The 18,279-nt window shown below is 37.8% G+C and overlaps 3 non-coding genes across 3 annotated transcripts; all 3 read left to right on the top strand.

Moving 5' to 3' along the window:
* The first annotated feature begins 7,395 nt into the window (after positions 1 to 7,395).
* Positions 7,396 to 7,468, top strand: TRNAA-CGC. The gene has a single exon. It is a non-coding gene; the product is annotated as a tRNA-Ala (tRNA).
* Positions 7,469 to 7,841: 373 nt separating this feature from the next.
* TRNAA-CGC lies at positions 7,842 to 7,914 on the top strand. The gene has a single exon. It is a non-coding gene; the product is annotated as a tRNA-Ala (tRNA).
* An 89-nt stretch (positions 7,915 to 8,003) lies between these two features.
* On the top strand, positions 8,004 to 8,076 carry TRNAA-CGC. Its single transcript has one exon. It is a non-coding gene; the product is annotated as a tRNA-Ala (tRNA).
* The last annotated feature ends 10,203 nt before the right edge of the window (positions 8,077 to 18,279 follow it).

Genomic DNA, 18,279 nt, shown 5'->3' with positions numbered 1-18,279 from the left:
TATCAAACCATATATATACCTCATTAGTTAGTGCTCGTACTTTCTTCTGTATATATTTGAAGTCATTAATAAAACCTTTAGCCAATATTTCTCTTTGAATTTTCTCTTCTTTGTGTTCATCTTGATCGATTGTGAGCGTTATTGTGCGATCCTAACATATATGTCTAAGAAGCTTTCTCCCTGCAACGTTCTTTACATTTTTTTGAGTTATAGCCTTCTTATAAAGGGCTTCGATGTTTTGATCCCGCCACCGCTGAGCTATATATCACCAGCCACACTCAATTTGAGGAAACTTACTTTCATGTTGTCCCTAGCTCCCATGCCCAACCTCTTTCCTCTCGTCACATTTCAAATTTCTTTGAACCACATCTTTACCATATTGATTCATTCCCCCTACCACTTCTTCACTGCACATTCCTCGATCCAAGTCATCTTCGTGTGATATTTGTTCCGACTTTTTGAAAGAGTCTGTGCAGGTTGATACTTCTCTTACAGGTTCCTCTTTGCCACCCTCGACTTTTGAACCGACCTTTATTGAACCTACTACAATTCCTCTTCTTCTTTGAGCTCTCATCATACGATCACATGAGCCAAAGCTGATATCTTCAAGACTCGTCATCCAACAAATCTTGATATTTTGGGCTCATCTGGACTTCTTTCTACTCCTCTTGCATCCACTTAGCCAAAAGGATTCAAATCTGCGGTTAAGAATCCTACTTGGGTTGCTACCATGGATGAAGGAATTGAGCTTTACAACAAAATGACACTTGAACTTTGGTTCCTCGCCCTGCCAACACCAACATCGTGGGCTTTAAATGAGTATTTTACATTAAATATTTTCCTGAATGATCCATCTAGCATTTCAAGGCTCGTCTTGATGCCAAAGATTATACTCAGATTCCTGGTCTCGACTACACTGACACTTTTAGTCCAGTCGTCAATGTTACCACCACTGTCTATGTTGTGCTTTATATTGCAATCACCACTAAATGGCTTCTTTGGCAACTTGATGTCAAGAATGCTTTCCTCAATGACGCTCTTATTGAACATGTTCACATGGAACAACCTCCTAGATACATTGATTCTCGATTTCCTACTCATGTCTGTTTATTAAAGAAAGCCCTCCATGGCTTATAGCAAGCTCCTCGCGACTTGTTTCAACCTTTTGACTCATTTCTTCTCACACTTGTTTATCTTGCAATCACGCTGACACGTTCTTTATTGTCTTTCATCAGCAATCTAACCTTATGTACCTACTTCTTTATGCTGATGATATTATTGTTGCTGGCAACAACCCAGCTCTTATTGATAGCTTTACTCACCAGCTTCATTCTGAGTTTTCTACGAAGGATTTGGGTTCTATCAGTTACTTTCTTAGTCTTGAAGTTTCACCCACTCCGGATGGTCTCTTTATTCGTCAGTAAAATATGCTCTAGATATTTTTTCTCGTGCTCAGTTGCTCGATAACAAACCAGTCCACACAACCATGGTTGTTTCTCAACAACTGACTACTGATGGTTCTCCTTTCTCTGATTCTACTCTCTATCGATCTCTTATTGGCGCCCTTCAGTACTTAGATATTGCCCAATTTTGTCAGCCAATTTTTGCATGCCTTTACTGTAGATCACTTTGTTGTTGTGAAACGTATTATTCGTTATGTCAAGGGAACACTCTACTTTGATCTTACCTTTCATCCATCCACTGTTCCAAGTGCACTAGTGGCTTATTCGGATGCTGACTGGGCTGGTTGTCCCGAAATCGTCGTTCTACATTTGGCTATTCTATTTATCTTGGTAACAATCTCATTTCTTGGAGTGCCAAAAAGCAACCTACTGTCTCGCGCTCCAGTTGTGAATATGAGTATCATGCTCTTGCCACGACTGTTGCTAAACTTCTTTGGATCACATCTTTTGCATGACCTCAAGGTCTCTATTTCACAGCCGCCCTTACTCTTATGTGATAACAAAGTGCTATCTTGTTGAGCTCTAATCCTGTTTCTCACAAGGGGCCAAACATATTGAACTAGATTATCATTTTTTTCGGGAACTTGTTATCGCTGGCAAACTTTACACATAGTATGTACCTTCCCATCTCCAAGTTGCTGACCTTTTCACAAAAAGTGTTTCTAGATCTCTCTTTAATTTTTTTAGATCCAAGCTTCACGTTCGTTCAAATGAAAGGCTCAGCTTGTAGGGTGGTGTTAAGGATATTTAGCCTTGAATTATGATTTATCATAGGTAACATATTTGACGATTTATTATAGGCAAATATTTTGTATGATAATTGATTTCAATTACGGCTTACCATAAGTATCATATTTTCGCTTTTATTATAGTCAAATATCTTGTATCCATTTATTACTCTTTTTATTTATTGTTCTTCCCATATCATTTGAAGTTTTTTATGAATGAGTTTTGACCGAAAATAACTCAAATGGCTAATAAGATCATGTGACCGTTTTTATTCTTTTTTCTATCTCTTGTTTCTTTTACCTTCTTCATTAATTTTGTTTATGTTACTTCGATTTTTCTTTGATTTTTCTACTACCGAATATTTTCTAAACATTTTTCTCTTCTACCACATTTTAAAATTTGGTTTCTAAGATTCTAAAAAAATTCCTTAATTTAAAATTTTAAACGAGAAATTTGCTCGTGTTCAGACTTGTGTGTTACAACATCTCAATGCCAAGCTAGTGTCAAGCTCAACTCCCCTTAACACACCACGACACTCTTCAGTGAAAAAATGCACGTGTCTTACGTTTTTGTCAACGTCAACGTCTTGATGCTACCCAAAATTTTCTATAGTATTCACGCATGTTTGGATAGCACCTTGACAATGCACATATTTTTCCTATATATTCTTCTTTTTATAGTTGAATTAAGGGAGACCAATTTCACGAGAAAATTCGTATTTTTTATTTATAAATCTTTTTTAAAAACTAGAAAACCTTTCGATACCATGAAAGAATTTTCAAACTCGTGATTTAGGAGATCACACGACTGAAAATCAACACACGACATTAGTTTTCTCTTTCTCTTCTATTTTACCGTTTTTGTTATGTGTCTTACATTTTCGTTAATATAATGTTTGTTATTGAAAACTAGACAACATGTTGGTTTCATAACCTTGCATGAGCGTCTAACGTGCTAAATCAATTTTCTAATGTTCGAACTTCATTTTCAAGGTTTTGAAACTTAGACTGCGACTAAAAGGACATAAACAAAAGCACATAAAATAAAAGTAAAATAAAATAAAATATAAAAATACGGTAAAATATAAATCAATATAATTACAACTTAGTGCTATTCAAGTTTATTACAAACAAGAACGAGTTTGAGTTATATTTACAAACAAATATCAAAAGACCAACATGATGTAAGAAATTATCGAAACGCCCCTATGATGAGATTTGTTATGAAAGTTGTTTTACGTGCTTTTCATTGTGTTAGAGAGAAATATAGGCTATTGCGTTCTCTACTATAGGGGATTGATGGATGTTATCTCCCCATTGAGCTTGTTTGCTTGTATGTTTGCATGATTATGTGTTAGCTCCAGGTGTTTGACTATGTGTTCTCTCTGTAGAACATGTTTATCTGCACGAAACTAAGGCGTTAGAGTTAGGTTGACTAGATGATGACCTAGGTCAGATTGCCTCCAATAGATTGAGCACTTTAGGATCATGAGTGACGGTCAAAGGATCTAGACCCTAGTGCTTCAAGACTAAGAAATACTCAAGGAGTCAACATAGAACAGCCTGGAGCTAGAAGACCGTGTTAAACTATCTAGCCGCCTTAGGAACCCAATAGACCTTCTCAGCTCCTAGATATAACCAAGGTGTAGTTCAAATTATGGATTATGCAAATAGGTGATCGATAGGTGTAACTACCTAGAAAAGCATGCATAAGAGAACTCAGTTAAGATTAGGGCACTATAGCTAGTGCAACTTACACGTTGACCAAGTTCAAAATGTGTTCCATTAGACCCTGCACCCTAGTATCATTAGTGGCGATCAGAGGTCCCTAAGAACCTCGTAGGCCTCCACGACAACCAAGAATGATCAAGGTAGCCCATTAGGCTATAGCAATGTGAACAGTCTCACATGTCTGTCCACTACCCTTTCCACTTCAGTATCGTATTGTTGAGACTCTACTTTGGTTTCCATATCGTGGATCTAGGCGTTGCTTGTTAGGTTCATGCGACATGTGCCCCAACCTAGTGTAAATGACCAAGGGTCTCCTAAAACAGGACGCTTGTGCTGTAAACCCGTCCCTGAATGTAGGTTAACCTAGTAGCTAACCGACACATAGGGGATCGCTTCCCCCAAACTTTGAAGACTTTATGGTCGTGTGGGAGAGTTGTCAGGTAACCCCCATGGATGATGCTCAAATTGTTGTTCAGATTCAAATCCAACCATATTGTCTTGCAACTTATGAGTTCCCGCCTCAACCTAGAACATTGATCATGCACTACATAAGCAAGACAAGCCACTTAAGTAGTAGAAAAGAAAGAACGAAAAAATCGCACTGACCCCTATGTATATGCTTCAGTTCAAAGACCTGCTAGAAAGTTGGGGTACCCAGTTGCTCAGAGAGCATTGAAACCTAGGCCCAAACTTCCTAGAGCAAAGAGTAAAGCCCGTGATACTTACTAAGTTAATGATGCGTTGAGAGCCGCTTATTGAGTATTATACTCACCCCTTTCTCTTTTCTTTTTTAGGTGTTTACAGGTTGTTGCTCGAGGTGAATGAGCATTCAAGAGTTGTGTGGTCACAGTGGGGGTTGTTCTAGAGTGCTAGCCTGTTTTTACATTTTTTAGGCTTTTATATTTTTGTTTTATAATGGGGACATTAGTAATATTTTAAACAACTTCATCTTATAATTGGACTTAATTTTGTATTTAATTGTTGTGTTCACTTTTTTTTTAAAAAATTTAAATTTTAGCGGATTTTATTTTATTTTAATTTTTTAATTATTTTCGCTTTTGTCTGTTTAGTCTTGATTCGAGTGTTACATGCTAGAGCTCTCACTTTGCATGCAAGAGGTACCACATGTACGATCATCTACTCAGTAAGTAGCCTACCACACTCTTTCTTTCCTTGTTCTTGTTGTAAGTACTTAGGTGGACTTTGGTCCTTTTATTGTGAGATCTCAACCTTAGTTCTAATTTAAGGGTCTTAGTACTATTGTTCTTCGTGTGTACTCAGTATTGTTGTAAGTACTTACGGGACTTTGGTCCTTGAATTTTGAGATGTCAACCTTAGTTATGATTCAAAGGTCTAATTACTATTTTTCTTGGTTTGTAAGTGTACTTAGACGGACTTTGGTCAATGGATTCTAAGATCTCAACCTTAGTTCTGATCTAGGGTCTTAATACTATTGTTTTGGGTTCTTGTCTTCAGAACTTGGATCTTTATCCTTGTTCTATTCCTTTATCGTTGTCTTGTTCTTGGTCACTTTCTAGGTTGTTCTCTTTTTGTTTCATTTTTCCAGACACTCCCTCTAGGATTTATGGTACTAGTCATGAACTTGACAACTTGTTCCAACGCTTCATACATTCCAAGTGACACAGTCTGCATCATACGCTCCATGCAACACAGTCTAAAACTACGTGCAAGGCTTCATGCGTTCCAAGCGACGTAGTCTGACCCCGCATCTAGGTTTCATACAAAATTTGATAGCATTCAGAGGTTATCTAGATCATGAATCGAAGGTAAATTTCCTAAGGAGCATTATGGTCATTTTACACCGTTACTTGGCTTAACTAATTAACCACATCCAATGAGAACCAAATTTCATATACAATCTTAACATGTCATATTATCTTAGTATTTAAAATTCATAGGCAGCGGAGTTCATTTAGTGGGATATTTTAACATTACTTAAATCTCAAGCAATTTGATCGATTTGGAGTCTTCACTTACGGTTCTTGGTATTTTCCTTTCATATTCCTTTAATTCATACTTGATTTAAGGTTTATACAAAGATCCATGAAATTTCTACAAGTATTTCTTAAGAAGAGTCCAAAATGTCTACTTACCTCGTTATGGACGTTCAGAACCTTTATTATGTAAGGGGGTTGTAGCTCATATGGTAGAGCGCTCGCTTTGCATGCAAGAGGTACAAGGTTCAATTCTGTTTTGATCTAAGGGTTTGGGTACTTTTTTTCTGCTTCTTATCTTCAAAACTCCTTGATCGTTGTCTTGTTCTCCAACACACTCCCCTAGTATTTATGGTACTAGTCATGAACCTGACATCCTATCAAGGCTTCATACGTTCAAAGCGATAGTGTTAACCTACGTCCAAGATTTCATACATTTCAAGTAACAAAATTTGAACCTATGCCATGGGTTCATGCGTACCTAGGTCCAAGATTTCATACATTTATCATGAAACAAAGTTGAATTTACTTATGTGCATTATGGTCATTTTACACCGTTACTTGGTTTAGCTAATTAACCTTATCCAATGACTACAAAATTTCATATAAACTTTTAACATGTTATATAATGCTCAGTACTAAGAACTCGAATCTAGGTTTAATAAAAAGTTTCATAGCATTTGGAGGTCATCTTGATTATGAACCATATGTAAATTTCCTTATGCCCATTATGGTCATTTTACACCGTTACTTGGTTTAACTAATTAACCTTATCCAATGACTGCCAAATCTCATATAAACTCTTAACATGTCATATTATGCTCAATATTAAAAATTCATAGGCAGCGGAGTTCATTTAGTGTGTTATTTTAATGTTACTTAAATCATGAGAAATTTTATCGGTTCGGAGCCTTAACTCATGGTTCTTGGTATTTTTCTTTCACATTCCTTTAATTCATACTTGGTTTAAGGTTTATACAAGGATCCAAGCAATTTCTACCGGTACTTCTTAAAATGACTACTTATCTCATCATGGACATTCGGGACCTTTATACTATAAAGGTGGTGTAGCTCATATGGTAGAGTGCTCGTTTTGCATGCAAGAGGCACACAATTCACCTTCTCCATTGTGTTTGTTTTGAAATCGTAGGTTCAAATCCTTGGAATTGTAAGGATTTCCAAGACACTCCCTCTAATCTTATGCTAGATCATGAACCAAAGGACCAAATACTGTGGAGATACTCCCCCTAATATTAAGCGAGATACTCCCCCTAATATTAAGCTTGATCATGAACCAAAGGACCAAATACTAATTAACCACTGAATTTCATATAAACTCATGAGCAATTTGATAAGTTCGGAGTTTAACTCACGATTTTTGGTGTTTTTCTTTCCTTTAATTCATACTTGGTTTAAGGTTTATACAAAGATACATACAATTTCTACAAGCATTGATTATGAAGAGTAAAAAATGACTACTTACCTTGTCATGAACGTTTGAGACTTTTATTCTATAAAGGGGGTGTAGCTCATATGGTAGAGTGCTCGCTTCGCATGCGAGAGGCACAGGGTTCAATTCCCTGCACCTCCATTGTTGTGTTTGTTTTGGTAACTCGCAGTTCTTAGGGTTTTTCTTTCCTTTAATTCATACTTGGTAAGCTTTGATTATAAGCATTGATTATGAGGAGTCTAAAATGGCTACTTACCTCGTCATGAACGTTCGAGACTTTTATTCTATAAAAGGGGTGTAGCTCATATGATAGAGTGCTCGCTTCGCATGCGAGAGGCACAGGGTTCAATTCCCTGCACCTCCATTGTTGTGTTTGTTTTGGTAACTCGCAGTTCTTAGGGTTTTTCTTTCCTTTAATTCATACTTGGTAAGCTTTGATTATAAGCATTGATTATGAGGAGTCTAAAATGGCTACTTACCTCGTCATGGACGTTCGAGACTTTTATTCTATAAAGGGGGTGTAGCTCATATGGTAGAGCGCTCGCTTCGCATGCGAGAGGCACAGGGTTCAATCCCCTGCACCTCCATTGTTGTGTTTGTTTTGGTNCATTGATTATGAAGAGTAAAAAATGACTACTTACCTTGTCATGAACGTTTGAGACTTTTATTCTATAAAGGGGGTGTAGCTCATATGGTAGAGCGCTCGCTTCGCATGCGAGAGGCACAGGGTTCAATCCCCTGCACCTCCATTGTTGTGTTTGTTTTGGTGCTCGCTTCGCATGCGAGAGGCACAGGGTTCAATCCCCTGCACCTCCATTGTTGTGTTTGTTTTGGTAACTCTCAGTTCTTAGGGTTTTTCTTTCCTTTAATTCATACTTGGTAAGCTTTGATTATAAGCATTGATTATGAAGAGTCCAACAGGGTTACTTACCTCGTGAGTCCAAAATGGCTACTTACGTTCAAGATCTTTATTCTATAAATGGGGTGTATCTCATATGGTAGAGCATGAAGAGTCTAAAATGGCTACTTACCTCGTCATGGACGTTCGAGATCTTTATTCTATATAGGGGGTGTAGCTCATATGGTAGAGCGCTCGCTTCGCATGCGAGAGGCACAAGTTTCAATCTTAGGTTCAAATCCTTGAAATTGTAAGGATTCGGTGACTGGATGACTCTATACTATAGGAAAAAAAGATGCTTGAATATTGATCCTTGTTCTGGGTCCCTATCTTTAGAACTTGGATATTGATCCTTGTTCTAGTCCTTGATCGTTGTCTTGTTCTCCCAAACACTCCCTCAAATATTTACGGTGTTATTAACGAACCTAACATTCTGTGTCCAAGGCTTCTTACGTATGCATTACCAGCAAATCTCCAAGAATTTGATCGGTTTAGAGCTTTCACTCATGGTTCTTAGTATTTTTATTCCTTTAATTCATACTTGGTTTAAGGTTTATACAAAGATCCAAGCAATTTCTATAAATATTTCTTAAGAAGAGGGCAAGATGGCTACTTACCTCGTCATGAACGTTTAGGACATTTGTTTTATAAGGGGGTGTAGCTCATATAGTAGAACTCTCTATTTGCATGGAGAAGCACATGGTTCAATTTCGTGCAACTCCATTTTGTTTGTTTTGAAAACTTAGGTTCAAATACTTATTATTGTAAGGATAAGACGACTCGATAAGATGGGTAAATTTTATACATTTATAATTTTATAATTTAGAATACATTTATTTTATACATACATATATAATTAAAAGATGAAATGAGTGAATGAGTATAAAAATTATAGCCAACAACACCATTTCTTTTCTTGTTCTTGTGGTAATTACTTAGACTATTTAGTTTTGATCTTTAATTTGTGAATTCTTGTCATGATCTATCTTTAGGACTTTGATCCTTAAATGATGAGGTCTCAACCTTAGTTTCGATCTAAGGGTCTTGGTACTATTGTTCTGGGTTCTTTTCTTAAGAACTTGGATCTTAATCCTTATTCTAGTCCTTGATCGTTGTATTGTTCTCTAAGACAATCCACCTAGTATTTATGGTACTAATCATGAACCTGACATTCTGTGTCTAAGCTTCATACGTTTCAAGCGACAGTTTGAACTTACGCCCAAGGCTTCATACATTTCAACCGACATAGTCTGAACCTATGCCATGACTTCATGCGTTACAAGCGACATAGTCTAAACTCGTATCTACGTTTAATACAAAGTTTCATAGCATTTGGAGGTCATCTAGATCATGAACCAAAGTTAAATTTCCTTATGTGCATTATGGTCATTTTACACCGTTACTTGGTTTAGCTAATTAACCTTATCCAATACTACCAAATTTCATATAAACTCTTAACATGTCATATTATGCTGAGTATTAAAAATTCATATGCAGTGGAGTTTATTTAGTGGATTATATTAATGTTACTTAAATCACAATCAATTTAATTGGTTCGAAGCCTTAACTCACGGCTCTGGGTGTTTTTCTTTCACATTCCTTTAATTCATATTTGGTTTAAGGTTTATACAAAAATCCAAGCAAATTCTAAAAGTAATTCTTAAAAAGAGTCCAAAATGGTTTCTTTCCTCATCATGAATGTTCGGGACCTTAATTTTATAAAGGGGGTGTAGCTCATATGGTAAAGCGCTCGCTTCGCATGCGAGAGGCACGGGGTTCAATTCCCTGCACCTCTATTATAATTTGTTTTAAGATTCTAGCCCAGGCAACCACCCACCCTAGCCTGTCTAAGCCCAGCTAGGTCGAGAGGCACGGGGTTCCATTCCCTGCACCACTTTGATCCTTGGATTATGAGGTCTCAATCTTAGTTATAGTCTAAGGGTCTTGGTACTATTACTTTGGGTTCTTATCTTCCGAACTTGAATCTTGATCCTTTTTCTAGTCCTTGATTGTTGTCTTCTTCTCCAAGACATTCCCCCTAGTATTTATGGTACTAGTCATGAACTCGACATCCTGTATTCAAGGCTTCATACGTTCCAAACAACACCGTCTGAAACTACGTCCAAGGCTTCATACATTTCAATTGACACAGTCTAAACCTATGCCATAGCTTAATGCGTTCTAAGCAACGTAGTCTAAATTCGTATCTAGGTTTAATGCAAGGTTTCTTAGCATTTGGCAGTCATCAAGATCATGAACCAATGGTAAATTTCCTTAGGTGCATTATGTTCATTTTACACGCTTGGTTTAGCTAATTAACCTTATCCAATGACCACCAAATTTTATATAAACTTTTAACATATCATATTATGCTCTGTATTAAAAAGTCATAGGCAGCGGAGTTCATTTAGTGGGTTATTTTAATGTTACTTAAATCACGAGCAATTTAGTAGGTTCGAAGCCTTAACTCACGGTTCTAGGTGTTTTTCTTTCATATTCCTTTAATTCATACTTGGTTTAAGGTTTATACAAAGATCAAAGCAATTTCTACAGGTACTTCTTGAGAAGAGTCCAAAATGACTACTTTCCTAATCAAGGACGTTTGGTACCTTTATTTTATAAAAGGGGTATAGCTCATATGGTAGAGTGCTCGCTTTGCATACGAGAGGCACAGGGTTTTAAAATCTTAGATTTAAATCCTTGATCCATTGCGTTGTTTTCAAATCTTAGGTTCTAATCCTTGAAATGGTAAGGATCACATAAGATGGGTTTGTTTTTATCCATACATAAGTAATTAAAAAATTGAATGAGTACAAAGATTCTAGTCTATTACACAATTTATTTTCTTTTCTTGTTCTTACGGTCACGGTCTTACATCCTTGACCATGTGACGTCATGATCTAGACACGCTCACGACCAGTCTTAAGGGGAATTAAGCTCCATATATATTTTTCGTCCCGACTTTGTGGTTTCGTCAGACCTTGGGCGAGGTCTTTCTTCGCCAATCGAACATTGGTTCTACAGAATCCAAGCTTGTTCGACTACACACGCCGCTTGCGTGTGCATGTTCAATCATATGCGACACAACTAACTTACCTCTACACTAGGCCAAGTCATTCGCCTCGACCTTGCCTCTACTCGGGGCAAGGACTCTCAATGCACCATCGCGTCTCATCTTGTCATCTCGATCTCCATCGACATGGCCAATATGTCTTGATACCATCCCGAGTCTCAGGGTGTTGTCAGCCATCAAAACTCACTTGGTAATGCTATCGAGAACGGGCCTGCGTGTCGCTCATCTCATCGAGACTTGCCGAACATCCATCTATCTGGGTTCTATCGAGGCATTGGCCTTCCCGTGTCCATGTCATGTCATTTATGGATATCGTGCCGGATAGCGGGTGTATGTAGCATCCTCCAACACGCGGACTGGAGTGCAATACCTGCACACCCGTGCCGCCCGGTACTGTCCTTGAAAAATCCATTTCAAAGGAAGCCGTCCGAGACACTCGTCTCGGCACGCTCACCACACTGTGACACACGTATGTGCCACAGGGTAGCTTAGTTAGGCCATAGGGCATAGGGGTTATAAGTACTTGGACTCTTTAGTTCTGTTCTTGACTTGTATGTTCTTATCATCATCTATGTTTAAGACTTTGATCCTTGGAGTATGAGGTCTCCACCTTAGTTCTGGTCTAAGGGTCTTGGTACCGTTATTTTGGGTTCTTATCTTCAGTACTTGAATCTTGATCCTCTTTCTAGTCGTTGATTGTTGTCTTATTCTCCAAGACACTCCCCCTATTATTTATGGTACTAGTCATGAATGTGACATCCTGAGTCCAAGGCTTCATACGTTCCTAGCGACACAATATTAACCTACGTCCAAGGCTTCATACATTTCAAGTGACACAGTCTGAACCTATGCAATGGTTTCATGCGTTCCAAACGACATAGTCTAAACTCACATCTAGGTTTAATACAAAGTTTCATAGAATTAGGAGGTCATCTAGATCATGAACCATTGGTAAATTTCCTTATGTGCACTATGGTCATTTTACACAGTTAACTGGTTTAGCGAATTAACCTTATCCAATGACCACCAAATTTCATATAAACTTCTAACATGTCATATTATGCTCCGTATTAAAAATTCATCGGCAGCAGAGTTCATTTAGTGATTTATTTTAACGTTACTTAAATCTCGAACAATTTGATCGGTTCAGAGACTTAACTCATTGTTCTTGATGTTTTTCTTTCACATACCTTTAATTCATCTTGGTTTAAACTTTATACAAAGATCCAAGCAATTTCTACAAGTACTTCTTAAGAAGAGTCCAAATTGACTACTTACTTCGTCATAGACGTTCGAAACCTTTATTCTAATAAAGGGGGTGTCGCTCATATGGTAGAGTGACCGCTTCGCATGCAAGAGACACAGGGTTCAATTCCATAGGTTTAATACAAAGTTTCATAGCATTTGAGGGTCATTTAGATAATGAACCAAAGGTAAATTTCCTTTGGCGCATTATGGTCATTTTACACCGTTACTTGGTTTAGCTAATTAACCTTATCCAATGACCACAAAATTTCATATAAACTCTTAACATATCATATTATGCTAAGTATTAAAAATAAATAGGCAGCGAAATTCATTTAGTGGAGTAACGTTACTTAAATCATAAGCAATTTTATCATTTTGGAGCTTTAACTCACCATTCATGGTGTTTTTCTTTCATATTTGTTTAATTCATACTTTGTTTAAGGTTTATACAAAGATACATGCAATTTCTACAAGTATTTATTATGAAGAGCCCAAAATGGCTACTTACCTCGTCATGGACGTTCGGGACCTTTATTCTATAAAGGGGGTGTAGCTCATATGGTAGAGCGCTCGCTTCGCATGCGAGAGGCACAGGGTTCAATTTATTTTATACATACATAAGGAATTATTACTTTTTAAAACAAAAGGGTAAGTACTTAGCCACACTCTCTCTTTTCTTGTTCTTGTTGTATGTACTTACCCTCTTTAGTTCTGTTCTTGATAAATTTTTCATGAAAAATAAAATATAGTTTTGAACCTTACGATAAATTTCTTTATGGTAAATTTCCTTAGGGGCATTGTAGTCATTTTACATCGTTGCTTGGTTTAGCTAATTAACTTAATCCAATAACCACCAAATTTCATATATAATCTTAACATGCTAAATTTTATGATATGATTGACATGCAAAACGACGAGCTAGCATGAAATACAACTTCGACATATGCATGAAAGATATGATAATTATATGATAAACGATATGAAAAATGATATGACAAAATGATATAATATGAAGGAAGATGCTAGTTGGGTTGCATTAAATGGCCATGAAAACGAAAAAATGTTGGGACCTCATGCATTATTGTGCGCTTATGCATCGGGGGATACCCCTTCTTCTTCAATATATTATGGACGTGTATGCTACTAGGCAGGGGAACGCTCATTATGTTTATCATAATACTGGGTCACTATTCCTAACGAGTGTCTGGTGTCACGGTCCTGCATTCTTGACCATGCGGTGTCGTGATCTATACACGCTCACGACCAGTCTTAAGGGGAATTAAGCCCTATTATATTTTTCGCCCCGGCTTTGTGGCTTCATCGGACCTTAGGCGAGGTTTGTCTTCGCCAATCGAACATCGCTTGTGCAGAATCCAAGCTTGTTCAACCACACACGCCGCCTGTGCGTGTATGTTCAATCATCTGCGACACATCCGACTTGCCTCTACGCTAGGCCAACTCATTCTGCTCGACCTTGCCTCTGCTCGGACCAAGGTCTCTCAATACAACGTCGCATCTCATCTTGCCATCTCGATCCCCATCGACAGGGTCCATATGTCTTGACGCCATCCCGAGTCTCGAGATGTCGTCGCTCATCATAACTCGTTCGGTCATGCCATCGAGAATGGGCCCGCGTGTCGTTCATCTCATCGGGGCTTCCCGAACATCCATCCATCTGGGTTCTATCGAGGCATAGACCCTCCCGTGCCCATGCCGAGTCATTTACAGATACTGTACCGGATAGCGGGTGTATGTAGCAACCTTTAACATGCGGGCTAGGGCGCAATACCGGCACACCCGTGCCGTCCGGTACTGTCCTTCAAAAACCCATTTCAAAGGAAGTCGCCCCGAGACACTCGTCTCAGCACGCTCGCCCACACTGTGACACACGTATGTGCCACAGGGTAGCTCACTTAGGCCACAGGGCCCAGGGGTGGTGGAGAGCTAACACCATGGTACCCCTATAGTACATTTTGAGCCATTTTCATTCTACCAGGAGTAGACATGATTTTCGTGAGGTGTCATACGGTGTCGTGCATTGTCCGTCCAATGTCCGATTGACACCAAACTTGGCGAGCATTCATATTTCATATGGACGGACTTAACTCCCGAACCGCATGACCAAATTCCTTCTGAAACCTCGACTTTTGAGGTTAAGGCCCGGGGCCCTACCCGGCCCTTCAACAAGCCTATCTTATCCTTCATGTCTATACTGATGTCTCTGTTATGCTTGTGTCTCAACATGTCTTCAATGCCCACTTTGCGTGGTGGTGTGTTGGATGATGCATCGTCCTCCTCGATCGCATCATGGCATTCTTCTACGTTGGCCCGCATATGGCCGGATGGGCGTCTCTTAAAGGACGCCCCTTTGCTTGTCATGGCGTGAGGATCACAACCTACTCACTTCATAATAAGGTTGTGACATCTGGCATCAGCAGCTACCACAGAATGCTCGCTCGACTAGAAAGAGGATTAGGAGGTATTGCAAATCGATTGGTGGGCCCATACTCACATGTGTAAACCATGTGTAAAAAAATTAAGTACACATCTAAATTGTTCGTTAGGATAGCCGCCGTAGGAAAATAGACTCTTATGATTGGTCCCATTCATGAAATTGTATGTGTTTGCATTTAACCTCAATAGTGAGGTCACTTACCGAGTATTTCTTAAAATACTCAAGCCACATGCTACTTATATTTCACATAAAGGTAAGACATCATTGTATGATTGATGACGACATCACAATTCAAGGCTATGACACATGCATAGGGTAGATGAATTTATTTTCTTAGACTTAGGGTAGAATATGAGATTTTTAATTTAAATATTTATTTATTTTATCTAGTCTTTCATTGTGTCGTTTTAAACATGTTTTCGAATACGGAAGTCCATGACCGTGTTTTAAGATGGAGTTTATGTTTTATGAAGAAGTTTAAATACTAATTTATGCATAGAAATGATTATGCTATGATGATGGTAATGACTCTAGCTAAGTAGAAATCTAGAGTCTTACAAATTTCTAAATAGGAGAAAGTGCAAAAATGTCTAATTCCTATCGGGTTGACTTTGATTTTTTTTATCATTTTATTTTATATTTTCTTTGGTCCCGGTGTATATTTTTAACATTTTTCTCTCCTACCACATCCTGAAATTCAACCCTAAAATCTTTAATAAAATCATTGAATTTAATAATAAAAAGTTCGTACCTATCGAATTTAAGTATAGCTTATTTGGTAAAGCTCTTTTGTATGTGAGAGGCATCAAGGTACTTTTGTATGTGAGAGGCATCAAGGTACTTTTGGCACCCCCGAGGCATAGGGTTTATACTCACTTTTTATATGAGGACACCCTCACTTGATAGAGTGTAGCCCAGGCATAGGGGCAGAATTGGCAAACACTTAGCTCATATGGTTAGGTGTTTGCTTTACGTGCCAGGGGCACAGGATTCAAGTTCTTGCACCTCTATGGCTCTATGTTTTTTTTTTCTTTTTACTGCCCATTCACTCCACCAAGTAGGTTGCTATCAATTTCATAATGTAATCATTTTTATGCAGAAATAACGTAATTAAAATAATGTCATGGACTTACGTGTTTGAAAATATCTTTAAAACAACACAATAATAAACTAAAGGCTAGAATAAGACGTTTTTAAGTCAAAGAAAATAAATGCGACTACTTTATGCATGTAAAATGATCTCGAGTTGCGATGTCGTGGTCAGTAGTATAGGGATGCCTGGCCTTTACCTGAAACAAGCAGGTGGCTTGAGTATTTTAAAAAATATTTAGTAAGTGACCCATTTGTTGAGGTTAAATGCAAACACATAGAATCATGAATGGGACCTATCATATCAGTCTATTTTTCTTCGGCGACTATCCTAAGCGGGGAATTGGATGTGTACTTAATTTTCCAACCCATGGTTTATATGTGCGAATGTGGACCCACCAGTATATTCGCATACCTCCTAGGCCTTTTTTTGATCGGGCGAGCATTCTCTAGTGGTTGTTGATACTAGACACCCATTAGGAGTAGTGGCCGTTATGGTAGCATTATGGTAAACATAATAATCGTTTTCCTGCCTCGTACTATATGCGTCCATACTATCGTAAAAGGAGAAGGGATATCCCCCGATGCATGAACACACAATAGTGCATGAGGTCACAACATTTTTTCATTTTCATTATCATGTACTACAACCCCGTTCACTCAAGCTTTCCTCTCCAAATACGGTAATGGTAGCAAGTGTATGCTCATCATGACTTAGGTCCTTTCTCAACTGTACTGCTAACACCATTTTCATCCCTCTAGGCTAATGGGTGTTTTTCTAGATAATTATCGGGTTCGATCCTGTTATTACCAAGTTTTTTGCTAGGGGCATGGGAATAACTTTTTGTTCTAGTAGGAAGTTCGTCCTTAACACGATGTCAAATTAGTCCATCTTGACTATCACAAAGTCAGTTCGTCCAATCCCAAGTCCCCAGCTTAATGGGAGTTCTTTTCGCAACTCCTAAGACGAGTAAAGCTGTCAAATTGATGATCTTCATCTTTCCTGCATCTCGATGCCAAAGGATATTCAATCATTTTGCTTTGGTCTTCGTCATGGAGTTGTGGGTGGCTCTAGAGTCGACAGTAGTGTTTCTGGTCACTCTATGATTAACTCAGACCTCAACATACATGAAACTGCAATCCATTAGCTCTGTTGTCTCTTCCACTCTCTTCTGAAAAGTAGACAGCATGTACCTTCCCATCTCCAAGTTGCTGATATCTTCACAAATAGTGTTTCTAGACTTCTTTTTGAACTTTTTCAGAAACAAGTTTTACGTTCGTTCAAGTCCAATGCTCAGTTTGTAGGGTGGTGTTAAGGATATTTAGCCTTGAATTATGATTTATCACATATCATATTTGACCGTTTATTATAAGCAAATATCCTGTATGATACTTGACTCCCATTACCGCTTACTATAAATATCATATTTGTCATTTTATGATAGTAAAATATATTGTATTCATTTATTACTCCTAATGATTTTTGACCGAAAATAACTCAAATGGCTAGGATCAGGTGACACTTATCTACTTTAAACCATTTTTTTTCCTCTTTCTTCTTTTTTCTATCTCTTGTTTCTTTTACCTTCTTCATTCATTCTTGTTTATGTTACTTTCATGTACCTAATTAACAAAGCGGCACTAAAATGACCAAAATAACCCTCAACCCTTGAGGGTTGACTTTGAATTTTCTTTCATTTTTCTACCATTTTATTTTATACCATTTTTAGTTACAAAGCATTTTTCTCTTCTACCACATTTGAAAATTTGGCTTCTAAGATTTTAAAAAAATTCTTTAATTTAAAATTTTAAACGAGAAATTTACTCGTGTCAAGACTTGTGTGTTACAATATCTCAATGCTAAGTTAGTGTTAAGCTCAATGCCCCTTAAGGGGCCACGACACTCTTCAATGCAAAAAAGCATGTGTCTTACGTTTTTGTCCATAACGTCAACGTCTTGATGCTACCCAAAATTTTCTATAGTATTCACCCATGTTTGGATAGCACCTTGACAATGCACATATTTTCCTATATATTCTTCTTTTTATAGTCGAATTGAGGGAGACCAATTTCACGTGAAAATTCGTTTTTATGATTTATAAATCTTTTTTAAAAACTAGAAAACCTTTCGATACCATGAAAGAATTTTCAAGCTCGTGATTTAGGAGTTCGCACATGACTGAAAATCA

This window comes from Cucurbita moschata, unplaced genomic scaffold (genome assembly GCF_002738365.1).
Source record: "Cucurbita moschata cultivar Rifu unplaced genomic scaffold, Cmos_1.0 Cmo_Scf00085, whole genome shotgun sequence".
In the NCBI taxonomy this organism is placed as follows: domain Eukaryota; kingdom Viridiplantae; phylum Streptophyta; class Magnoliopsida; order Cucurbitales; family Cucurbitaceae; genus Cucurbita; species Cucurbita moschata.
The sequence above is the reverse complement of the archived record's forward strand: the minus strand, read 5'-3'. Positions and strand labels throughout refer to the sequence as shown.